This window comes from Peromyscus eremicus, chromosome 15 (assembly GCF_949786415.1).
Source record: "Peromyscus eremicus chromosome 15, PerEre_H2_v1, whole genome shotgun sequence".
In the NCBI taxonomy this organism is placed as follows: domain Eukaryota; kingdom Metazoa; phylum Chordata; class Mammalia; order Rodentia; family Cricetidae; genus Peromyscus; species Peromyscus eremicus.
Window position 1 is genome coordinate 15,162,936 of NC_081431.1, and position 12,500 is coordinate 15,175,435.

Consider the following 12,500-nt stretch of genomic DNA (forward strand, 5'->3'; position numbering starts at 1 on the left):
GGTGATGGATCTGAGCCTGGGCCAGGACTGGGCAGTGGAGTCAGAGGTGGGGGTAGATTAGAGGTCAGAGGGAGAGGTCCTGGGGTCAGGATTTGGTTGTTTCAATCTTTCTTTCTGTCTTCTTTTTCCTTTACAGGCTGTAAGCTACAGGAGTGCAGGGAAGTGGTTTTATTCATGCAGCTGCTTTTCAGGACCACACAGAATAAATATGCAATATATTTATGATGAAAATGAATACATAGTTCAATGGTTAATGTTCATCCGTTTGTCTGGATTTGGAGTCACCTAGGAAACACACCCTGGGTGTGTCTCTGAGGGCTTTTCCACAGAGGCTTAGTTGAAGAGGGAAGACCCGCTCTGAATGTGAACAGCACCGCCCTGTGAGCGGGGTTCCCAGACTGAATAAAATGGAGGAAGTGAGCTGTGCATACCAGCATTAACCTCCCTCCACTCTGTGACTGCAGATGCTATGTGACCCGCCACCTCGCACGCCCTCCGCCATGCCTTCCTTGTCATGAACTACGTCCCCTCGAATAGTGGACAAGAATAAACCCTTCCTTCCTGAGGTTGCTTTTGTCAGATGTTTCGACACTAAAATGAGAAAAGTAACAAACACAAATTCTTCTGTGAGACTCTGAAGTACTTGGATTTGCTTCTGTCCGTTTCTGTAGTGACTCCCAAATACTTAATTTGTGGTTTTGTCCTGGTCAGTATTCCTGGGACAGATGTATTTCAGCCAGGGCACTTTGAAGACTCCTCCCAGGCCATCTATGCAGAGTTGAGATCAGAAGTACCCTCCTCTAAGCTACTCCAAATTGTGTAAAACAGTGGCTTTTCAGGCCTGGTTTTACCCCAAGAGACTCCATTATACGAGCAGCATTTGACTCCATTTTGAAGATAGAGGATGACTGTACCTGGGTGGACACACAGATGGCTCCGTCTGTCCTGCACCATCCATGTGGCTCAGATCGGTAACTCACTTACAAAAGAAGAAAGGATACCACCCTACACATTTATCAACATAAATTGGGACTGTAGAGCATATATCTTATTAAAACTGTATCAGGAAAAACAGGCATGAGAACTTACTGGAGACACCAGACTGAGGCAAGGGGGCAACTCCCTCACCTGGATCCCATGAAGATGAAGATGAAGATGGTGGTGATAGTCTATTGACTTGTCATCTGACCAACTATTGTGTGTGTCAATGGACCAACAGGCAGAGATCTCCCAACTGTCTAGGGGCTTCAGCTCGCCTTAGTCCCCACTATTAATGAAGCCTGCTTGAATTGCCATCCATCCATGCATCCATCCACTCATCCATCCACCCATCCATCCACCCACCCATCCATCCATCCATCCATCTATCCATCCATCCACCCACCCACCCATCCATCCATCCATCCATCCACCCATCCATTCCCCCATTCTTCCTTCCTTCCAATCTTTCATCCCACCCATCTGTCTGCCCATTCATTCCTTTGTTTGACTGGATCTGGTCCAGCCCTTCACCTCTACAGTCTCCAGCTAAGCTTAAGAGTTGAGGCTATAGCAACATCTCTAGCAGAAATCTTGACCTCCTAAGGAGATTCCTTTTATTTATTTATTTATTTATTTATTTATTATTATTTTTTTTTTCCAGAGCTGAGGACCGAACCCAGGGCCTTGCACTTGCTAGGCAAGCGCTCTACCACTGAGCTAAATCCCCAACCCCGGGGATTCCTTTTACATCCTTGTCAGTTTCCCATTTCTGCCTCTTGGTCTGGCCTCTCTGAGACTCCTTCAATTCATCGTAGCCATTCTTTAACCTAAACATTTGTCTGTCTGTCTGTCTACTGATTGTGTGATGTGTAATGTGTGATCTGAGAGTTAGTATTAGTGGCTAAGATCGGAACAAAAGGACCCGTACTTTCCATGGCTAGATTGCAAGGGAATAAGAGCTACTCGGCAAACTGCTGCCAACCAAACTGCCATAGCTTGTGAGTTTATTACGACATGGTGGGAAGACACAAATGTATTCATCTGTGTTCCTGACAGTGAAATCATGACATATGGCTTCAGGATTGAAGCGTGCTTCTCATCCTCTCTTTGCAGAATGTCTCCAGCGTTGTTTATTCACTCTCTGCATCCATCATGTCTCCAGGGATGTACATCTGTGGCGCTGGTCCCTCATGCGCAGAATCCTGTCCACTAGCTCTGTCTTTCAGGGTATCCTAGGCGCTCCAGCTCCTAGCGCTCCTTGAGAGGTTGGTGCCTTGACTTTGTCTCACCTCACACAAAATCCTGGGCTCATGGCTGTGCAATCATCAACCTGATGTTGGTGTCTCAGTCCCCTTTGTTCTGTCTATCAGTGCCTAGGAACACATGCAGATGTAGAGCCCAGACCACAATGGCAGGTGCAGGGCTCTGAGCATGGCTTTTGCTTTTTCTGTTTCTTCCCCAACAAAAGCACAAAATGTCATTGTATTTTACTCTGTTCAACAACCACTTATGGGGGAATCTATGCTTATAGGTCATTGTCCTAGGCCCTGGCTTGCCTGTTTGCAGTGATGCACAGTCCCCTGTAGAGAGGAGCTGAGGTATACTCAGGGACACTGAAGAGATGAAGGGAGGGCCGTGAGAGTCTGAGAGCTCCAGGGAACCTCAGCTCAGAGGCCACTTTCTTCTGGACAACCTGGGAGTTCCTCTTAGGTAGACCCTGGGCTGATTAAAAGCATCATCGCTGGGCTTTTCGCTCCCCCCTGTCACTTCACGTACTGTATAAAGAGAATGACTGCAGGTTCACCCTCTGTGAGCAGTGAGGGGTTGGCACCCTGGAGGTCTTCACCTCCTCTTCTGAGAGCACACAGCAGGCACTCTGCTTTTGCCTGTGGGATGACTAGGAGTTGTCACTCATGCAGGGTCTTTGTGATCAGGGGGGACTTGGAGGGCTAGGATCATGGAGGTGACACCAGGAAAGCAGATGGTAACAGCACCAGCCTGTGGAGGTGTCCTGCTCTCTGGGTACTCTGCGGGGCCACGAGCAGCAGCCCCCCAGAATCCTAGGTTGGCATGACATCTCCACTCCTTCAGAACCAAGTGACCTCGGCCAGGGCGAACACCACAGTTTTCTCATTCTCTGGCACGGGCTATTTGCATGGCCTTGAAGGGAGAGGTGTGGTCACCTCACAGTCCTTTGCCCGGGAACTGTCTGTCCTTTCTCTCCCCAAAGCTCTGCAGCTGAGCCTGTCTGTGGTCCCGAGTAACCTCTAGAATCATCAGGGGAGCTGTTTAGAAATACCAGGCTTTTATGTAACGGGCCAGAATGCAGGGGCTGGGGGCAGCCTCATTTCTCCAGCTTCTCTGAGGATAGCCGCAGCCCGGTCTGGAACAGGGCTTCCCGCCCCCGCAGCCGGTACTCAGCTCGCTTTGATCCGCTCCCAGCAGCAGCCCTGGCCCTTTTCTCCCCAGCAGTGTCCCTGGGTTCCTTGATGTCCCTCTGCTCGCTGGTGTTCCGCACATCTCTGAGCTCTCGCAGCACTGATTTTATACACGTCCCGGCGGACGATTGTCGTGTGAACTACAGAGAGCAGAGTCGTAAAGACAGCTCCTGGGAAATAAATGAACAACGATCATTCAGCCAAGACAGAGAACGGCGCTAGAGAGACTCTCAGCCCCACCCCACCCCCATCCCCCTCCGCCTCCAGAGAGGGGTTAGGGAGGGAGCCCAGAGGGGAGAGAGGGCCTGGATCCCGAGATGATGATTATGAAAAAAGCCACTGAGGCAGAGGGAGGGAGTAACGCAGGGGGCATGCTGGGAGTCACCTGACCTGACGGAAGGGTCCCAGTAATGATTATTATCGATTGCCAACCTGACAGACTCTACAGTCACCCTGGAGACAAGTCTCTGGCCATGCTTATGAGGGAGTTTCTAGATTAGGTCAATTAACTGCCAGACTGAATGAAAGAAGAAAGCGGGCTGGGTTAACAGCATTTAGCCCTCTCTACTTCCTGACAGGACACAATGTCACAGCTGCTTCCGCACCTGCTACCAAACCTTCCCTGCCAGGGAACTTCACTCCTTGGAATTCAGCCAAGTAAACTTTTTTTTTTTTTTTAAACCCCCAGATGGGGGTCTCACTATATGGCCCTGGCTGACCTGGAACGCACTATAGACTGACCTCAAAGGTGACTCAGAGATCCACTTGCTTGTGCCTCTCAAGTTCTGGAATTAAAGGCATTTGCCTCTGTGCCCGGTAGACCTTCCTTTTTCTCACATAAAGATGGTCAGGTGTGTGGTTGAGGCAATGAGACAGATTACTACACAGTCCTCCTCCCTGATGACCACCTCTGAGGAAGGGTAGGACAGAAGCTTCCTGACAAGAAGGGTCCAGCATGCCCACTGTTTGGTGCTTGTGCCAACCGGGCATGAATGATGTTAGACGGATAAAAGTGGGGTGTCAGGGGGTTGGAGAGACGGCTCAGCAGTTAAAGTGAAGCGTGAGGCCTGGAGTTTAGATTCCTGGGACCCTCGCAAATGTTGAGTGGATGAGGCAGCTACCTGTAAACCCAGCCTCAGAAGGCTGAGACTGGATTCTCCCGGGGAAATTGGCTAGGGAGACTAGTCATATTGGTGAGTTCTGGGTTTGACTGTCAGGAATGTTACCTTCCTGGCTGTAGCCCAGTGGTTCTCAGTCTTCCTAATGCTGCGACCCCTAAATACAGTTCCTCATGGTGTGGTGATCCCAACCATAAAATAATTTTCATTGCTATTTCATAACTGTAATTTTGCTACTGTTATGAATTGTAATATAAATACCTGATTTGCAGGATATCTGATATATGATTCCTGTGAGAAGGTCATTTGAATCCCCAAATGGGTCACAACCTACAGGTTGAGACCACCAGTGTGTAGCCCTTTGGGGCCTGAGCCCAGTGTTCCTCACACTCTTGGGACTAGACATTTAGGATTTAGGACTTCTTTCTTTCTTTTGTTTTTGTTTTTTTTTTTTTGTTTGTTTGTTTTTTGTTTTTTCGAGACAGGGTTTCTCTGTGTAGCTTTGCGCCTTTCCTGGAACTCGCTTTGGAGACCAGGCTGGCCTTGAACTCACAGAGATCCTGCCTCTGCCCCCCCCCCCCCCCCCCAGGACTGGGATTAAAGGCGTGCGCCACCACCGCCCGGCACATTTAGGACTTCTATAGGCAAGGGCTCCTTAGGCTTACCAATCAACTTTACTTTCATACAGTGCTAAATGACACCCATCAGCACCCCAGCTCTGGGCAGAGGACTGGGATCTGAGTGGGAAGATTCAGCATCTTATCTGGGGAGTCAAGTGCCCCTGCTGGGGGTTCAATGGACATACTTGAGGTTTTAGTTACCTTCCTATCTCATAAAACGTCATGACCAAAGCAACTTATAAAAGAAAGTGTTTAGTTTTGGAGGGTGGGAGTCTGTGATGGTAGGTGTGGTGGCAGGAAGAGCTGAAAGCTCACATCCTGATCCACAGGCAGGAGGCAGAGAGAGCTAACTCTGAGAGAGGGAACACCACGAATGGCCAGAGCAGTGATTCTCAGCTTGTGGCTTGTGACCCATTGGGAGGGGGGGTGTCAAATGACTCTTCCACAGGGCTCACCCGAGACCATCAGAAAACATAGACGTTTACATTACAGTTCATAACAGTAGCAAAATTACAGTTATGAAGTAGCAACAAAAATAATTTTATGGTTGGGGGGTCACCACAACATGACAAATCACAGCATTAGGAAGGTTGGGAACCACTGGGCTAGAATCTTTTGAAACCTCAAAGCCAGCCCCCAGTGACGTACTTCCTTCAGCAAGGCCATACTTCTTAGTCCTTCACAAACAGGCACCAAAACTAAAGACTACGTGTTGAAACATATGAGCCTATGGGGCCATTCTCACTCAAACCACCACACTTGGCCTGGCAGAGTCACAGCCCCCTGACCTGACAGCTATAAGGTCCTCATAGCGCTCCGAGAGGGCAGGGAACCTGGTGGGAACACGCTCTTCTTACTGGGACACATCCTTAGAGCAAGTCCCTGGGAATTTATCCAGGAGCTGCCACTGGAAAAGCCAGGAACTGGCCATAGATCCATTCCACATGGAGCTGTCTGTGGAGTTTCTTTGACCACATGGTGGGAGAGTGTTGTGGGATATTTGTGTGAAGATGTATTGCTGTGATTGGTGTAATAAAAAACTGAACGGCCAATAGCTAAGCAGGAGATTTCTGAGGAGAGAAAGGGAGAAGAGGAGGAATCTAGGCATGGAGGAGATGCCAGGAGACCTGGAGGGTAACAGGAGGTGCAAGATGGAAGAGAGGTAAAGCCACATGGCAGAATGTAGATTAATAAAAATATGGGTCAATTTAAGTTATAAGAGCTAGTTGGGAACAAGCCTAAGTGTAACTGGAGAGTTTCTCTCTGGGTCCCGCCAATCCCCCACAGTCCCGTAGCCCACTTATAAAATGATCACTCTGATGCTTATATTACTTATAAACTGTATGGCCATGGCAGGCTTCTTGCTATCTAGTTCTTATATCTTAAATTAACCCATTTCTATAAATCTATACCTTGTCACGTTGCTCATGGCTTACGAGTATCTTACATGTTGCTTGTCATGGTGCTGGCTGGCAGTGTCTCCTGACCCAGCCTTCCTGTTCCCAGAATTCTCCTCTCTCTTTGTCCTGCCTATACTTCCTGCCTGGCTACTGGCCAATCAGCACTTTATTTATTAACCAATCAGAGCAACACATTCACAGCATAGAGAACATCCCACAGCACCTAAGCTATAGGCTGAGCTTTCACAATTAATAAGAAGTCTCTGTGTCATTATTTGTGAACTGGCTGGTGGGACAGAAAAAGACTCATTACATATGATGTCCAACATGGGGGCACATATTTCCACACAGGACCCGAGAATGTTTTTAAAAGAAACTTCCAAAACCATAAACACAGAGCCAAACACGGCTTTCTAGCCTCATAGTCTCTCAGGTGGGCATACAGAATCCCAGCTGTGGGCTTGAGCCAGTTAATGTCATGTACAGAGCCATGTGGGTTAAGGCTTGGCTCACTCAGTCAGAGAAGGCAGGTCCATGGTACAGTGGTACAGACCAAAAAGACCCTTTAAAAAGATACAGTAGGAAATGGGTATAGACAGTCATAGAAAAAATAAATAGTTTAAAAATAAAAGGTCACTCTTTAAAGAGAGAGTAAAGTAATATAAAAGCAAAAAGCCACATGAGGATGGTAAATACACAGGGCATTGATTGGACCCTGTATGGTGCTTTGTTGACTTTGAATTTTTTGAATGCTGATGAGCAAATGGCGGCTGCTGAGAGACATGGGATTATGAAAGGGACTGCTGAATTAAACCAGCCTGAATACTTTAAAGATGTCTTGGCTTCAGAATGGACGTCAGGAAATGTGTTGCACTGGGAGAGTGGGTTATGCCTTTGTTTCCATAGGAAACAAAAAGTTATGGTTCTCCTCAAAATTAATAAAGATCAAATTTGACCCAGGGAGACCTCCTGAAAATCTTGGCTACAGACATAAAGAAAGAAACCAAGAAAGACAACAGGATAGGTGACGTATATGCAGATCCCTCTACTACGGGAAAGCTCTGAGACTGGATGAAACATGATAAATCTTATTGGCTACAGAGTCCTCATAACTTATTATTACATGCCATCCTTTCAAATGGCATGATAGAGGTTTGGTTATACAGTCCAAACGGACTTATAAAGTTGACAGATGACTTTTACCTGCTCAAACAGAAAACAGAAAATCATCTTTAGCTGACTTGTGCACTTTGCACATTCTATACTTGTGTTAATGCATATATATATATATATATATATATATATGTTTCCTTTAATAGTTTGTGTGTTTTCAGAACAAAAGGACCAGACACCAATGAAGACAAGTAGCCCAGGTGATCCAGCCTCTCAAAAATGCCTCTGTTGCAGTTTCCTCAAAATTCTGCATCTAGAACAACTTCAAAGCTGCTAGCTGAGATGGTCCAGCCTCACAGACTACTCTAGCCAGGACTTCAGATAAGCCCTGCACTTTCCCATCACACAAAGACTGGACAATAAATGTAAGAACTAGTTTTCTCAGGACTTGGCCATTATCTCAATTTTCTCAGGGCCTTCTAAAGATGTCACTCCCAGGCAACAGGAAGTAATTTTAAGAACACAAAGCCCACATTCATTCCCAAGAGGTGAAGTGGGTATTTTTTGGCTATTTGGTGGTTATAGATGTTTGTCATCATTTGGGGAGTTGGTTACAAATTGTTACTGGTCATGGTAAAGGAGAAAACTAAGTAAGGGAGGTTAGAGTCAAGGATCTCTTTCTGAAAGGAAAAAGGAGGGGTATATGAATGATAGGATAAACGGGTAGATTATTGAATCTACTTGTAGACTAAAAAGCAACTACTAATCTCAAATATTTTAGATTGGTATGTTTTTTTGTTTTTTTGTTTTTTTTTTTGGTTTTTCGAGACAGGGTTTCTCTGTGTAGCTTTGCGCCTTTTCCTGGAACTCACTTGGTAGCCCAGGCTGGCCTCGAACTCACAGAAATCCACCTGGCTCTGCCTCCCGAGTGCTGGGATTAAAGGCGTGCGCCACCACCGCCCGGCTGATATCGGTTTTTGTATATTGATACAAATTCAAGATTATTTTTGTTACAATTTGCTATATATATGTGTATATATGTTTTTACTCTTGTTTAAGGTATTGTACCTATGCAGATCATTTAAAAAGTTCTAGTCCTTGAAAGCTATTATTATAAACCATTTAAGATAATTAAACAAATTAGTAGTTAGTCATCTATAACAATCAAACTTTTAGTCATGTTAGGTATGTTTTCAAGGTCATACGGAGATATATTTTAGATAGATAGATGATCTTGAAATATTTCAGAGACCTACAGAATATGGCATTTAAGATGTTTTAATAACACAAGGTTTTTCATGACAGTGAGATATGCCTGCTCCTGGCAGCACCAATCTACTTGAAAAAAAAAAAAAGGATGATGAGCATCAAAAAAACCGCCATATGGTGTTTGCTTTTATTGTGGTAAAGTTAGCCACTGCACAAGAAACTGCCCTTGCCTTGACTGCTGACTCTATGTTGTCCAAATTGGATAAGCAGGACACAAAAGAAAGTGACTGCTGAACTTTACCAAGACAAGGTAGGAGAGTCCTTCAAAATTCTTACTTCACAGAAAAGTCTGTCAGATATTCTAGGTCTGTAGGCTGAAGATGGATGCTCCAACATTGTAGAGTAACCTTGGGTGACTGTCCAGGAAGCCAGCCGTTTCTGTCATTTCTATACTTTTGGAAGTTGCTTGTTCTGCACTTCCAGTTTACTCAGGTATTATATCCTTCTTGGGTCATTGATGGGGTTGAAGACTAGATTGTTATAGTTACAGTTTCCCTTGTTACCAAATTCAGAAAAGAAACTCACAAAAGGGATGTAAAGTCTATAAGGATGAGAGACATAAAAGCTTAAATTGTTTATCTAAGAAAATGTTTTGAGATCTAAAAGGGTAGTTTTGGGTTGGTAATATAAGTTAGGATACAAAGTGAATTAGGTACAAAACTTTGGACTCATGAATATAGGATAGATAATGGAGTATTTTCTCTAAATTTGCCAAATGCAAATGGACTGGACATTGTGAATGTAATTCTTACCTGATAATTGTTTTTATTGTATATAGTTTTACTATGTTAGAGTTAAAACTTTTCCTTTTTATTTAGACAAAAAGGAGAAATGTTGTGGGATATTTGTACACTGTGAAGAGGTATTGTTGTGATTGGTATAATAAAAAGCTGAACAGTCAATAGCTAGGCAGGAGAGATAGGCTGGACTTCCAGGCAGAGAGAGGAAGAGGAAAATCGAGGTGTACAGGAGATGCCATTGAGATGTGGAATGAGTTGGACACACAGAATGGGAGAGAGGTTAAAGCCCCATGGTGGGACACAGATTGATAAAAATATGGGTTAATTTAAGTCATAAGCTAGTGGAAAAAAGCCTAAGCTATGGCCAAGATTTCATACTTAATACTAAGTCTCTGAGTTGTTATTTGGGGGCTGGTGATGCAAAGATAGTCTGACAAGAAAACCTGCTATAGGAGAGAGCTGATTAGGAGTGGAGACAGTAAGCGAGGCCTTGGGCATGGTGGTACAGGTGGGGTCTGACTTGTTCCTTGACCATGATGATGGGTTGGTCAACAGGTACCCTTGGCCTTTTTCACCGACTAGCCCAGTGGTTCTCAACCTTCCTAATGCTGTGACCCCTTAATATAGTTCCTCATGCTGTGGTGACTCCCAACTATAAAATAATCTTCGTTGCTACTTTGTAGCTGTACTTTTGCTACTGTTGTGAATGGTAATGCAAATAGCTTTTTGGAGATAGAGGCTTAGATTTGTGCCACTGTGCCCAGCTTTTATATGGGTGCCAGGGATTTGAACCCAGGTCCTTCTGCTTGCACGGCAGGTACTCTATTGACTGGATCACCACTCCAGCCTCCTGGTTAAGAATTTAGTGTTTTGCTGACAAGATGGCTCAGGGAGTGAAGGTTCTTGCCACTAAGACCGATGACTTGAGTTTGATCCCTGGGATCCACATGGTGGAAGGAGAGAAATGACTCCCACAAGTTGTCCTCTGACCTCTGTGTGAGTGCATGCCCCCCACCCCCATAAATAAAATGCTCAAAATAATAATGTTACCCTTAACTGTCTAGACTTTCGCACAGTGGCCCATGGCTACAGCGAGAGTGCCCTCTGTTGTTTTGAGGGCCTCCTACAGGGTGGGGGCTTGGTTGGTTGCTGGCTGACAGGTTTTGGGGAAGCCATTGAACAGCGAAGATTCTGACCTAATCAATCAGTCCCTTGATGGATTCAGAATATGGAGGCATAATGGGAGGTGTTAGAAAGTAGGAGGCTGGAAGTGAGTCACTGAGGGCATGCCTCGGGAAGATGTTTCTTGTCTCTTTCTGCTTCTTCTCAGCCGTGAGCTAAGCTGCTCTGCTCCATTACAAATCCTTCTGCCAGGATGTTCTGCCTCAGGGCCCAGAATCCCCAGAGCCCATCAGACCTGGACTAAACCCCAAAGCTGTGAGTCACAGCAGCCTTTTCCTCTTCTTAAGTCGTTTCTCAGGTCTCTGTCGTAGCAACGGAATGCCTGACTGAAACGCTCCCCATTTGGCCAACCAAGGCCAGCCTGTGTGGGATCTGAGGCCCAGAGACTGTGGGCAGAGCCAGTCTCCCCTCAGGCAGAGACTGTCAATTTCCAATTAGCTGGAGGCTTGGCAGGCAGCTCCAGGCTCCAGACTACACATATTAATGAAGGCACAGTCCCTGCTGGAGACAGCTTTGGACAAGAAGAGAAGTCAAATTAGGTTCTTCTCATGGAGGGACATTAGTCTTTGGTTGGGAGCCATTGGTTCATGTCTGGTGGGCATGGGATGCTGGTTTGTAGAGTAGTCCAACAGCCTCCCTTGAGCTGTGGTGCTGGGATGGGGAGTTTTACCCCTGGAAATGAGTCTTAAGATTTTGGTGAGGCAAGCAGGAGCCGGCAGAGACGAGGGCTTTGTTCTCCCTTGGACTTGGAGCAGGAAACAGGGTTCCACAGGGTCCTAGGGAGTGGGACTGGGCTTCACTATCTGTTCATGAGCAGACAAAGCAAGAGGACTGAGGATGGCTTGTCCTTTGGAATGAGTGTGACCCAGACTTCACTACAGGGAGCTGACCAAGCCTCAGACAGAACTGAGCCCCTTTGCGGTAATAGGAGGAAGGGGTAACCAGAAACATCCAGTTCTCCATTTAGACAGCAGACATGCCCAAGAGAGGTCTCCAGAAAGTCCCCAGGGAGAATCTTTTACACGTCAAAGGCAAAACCCCAGGGAGTGACAGCTTCCCATGGTCAGCACTCGCCTGTCAGATGCAGACAAGTTTTCATAAAACCCAAGGAAACATCTGCTAAGAAAAATGGAAGCGTCTCCCCAGGGAGCCACACGCCTGTTCTTTCCTTCACCTTCTCCTTGGACTGCTTCCAGGCTCCGAGGCACCTGCAGCCCAGGCTGGGAGCCCTTCAGGGAAATACCCTGGGGGAACCATCTTGAAGGGAACCTCAGATGAAACCCCCTTTATAAAAGTCAAACATTCTAACGAAGTATAATCCAAGAATATACTAAATTGATCCTTTGATATTTACATGATAGATCGTGACATCAGAGTATGAGCCAGAATCAGCCCTTTCCCCCTAAGTCTGCTTTTGTCAGGGTATTTTATCACAGCGACAGGAACACAATGAACGGTACTGCTGGGCCTTTAGGCCGTTTCCAGAACTCTGCTGTATTGCAATGGCAAACCTTGTCCGTAAATTATGCTGCACGTGAACACTATTCCTATAGCATATATTCCAGAAATGTAATTGCTAAGTCAGAAATACATACTTTCAAATTTGATTGATTTGGGAAATTGTCCACTATAAATGTCG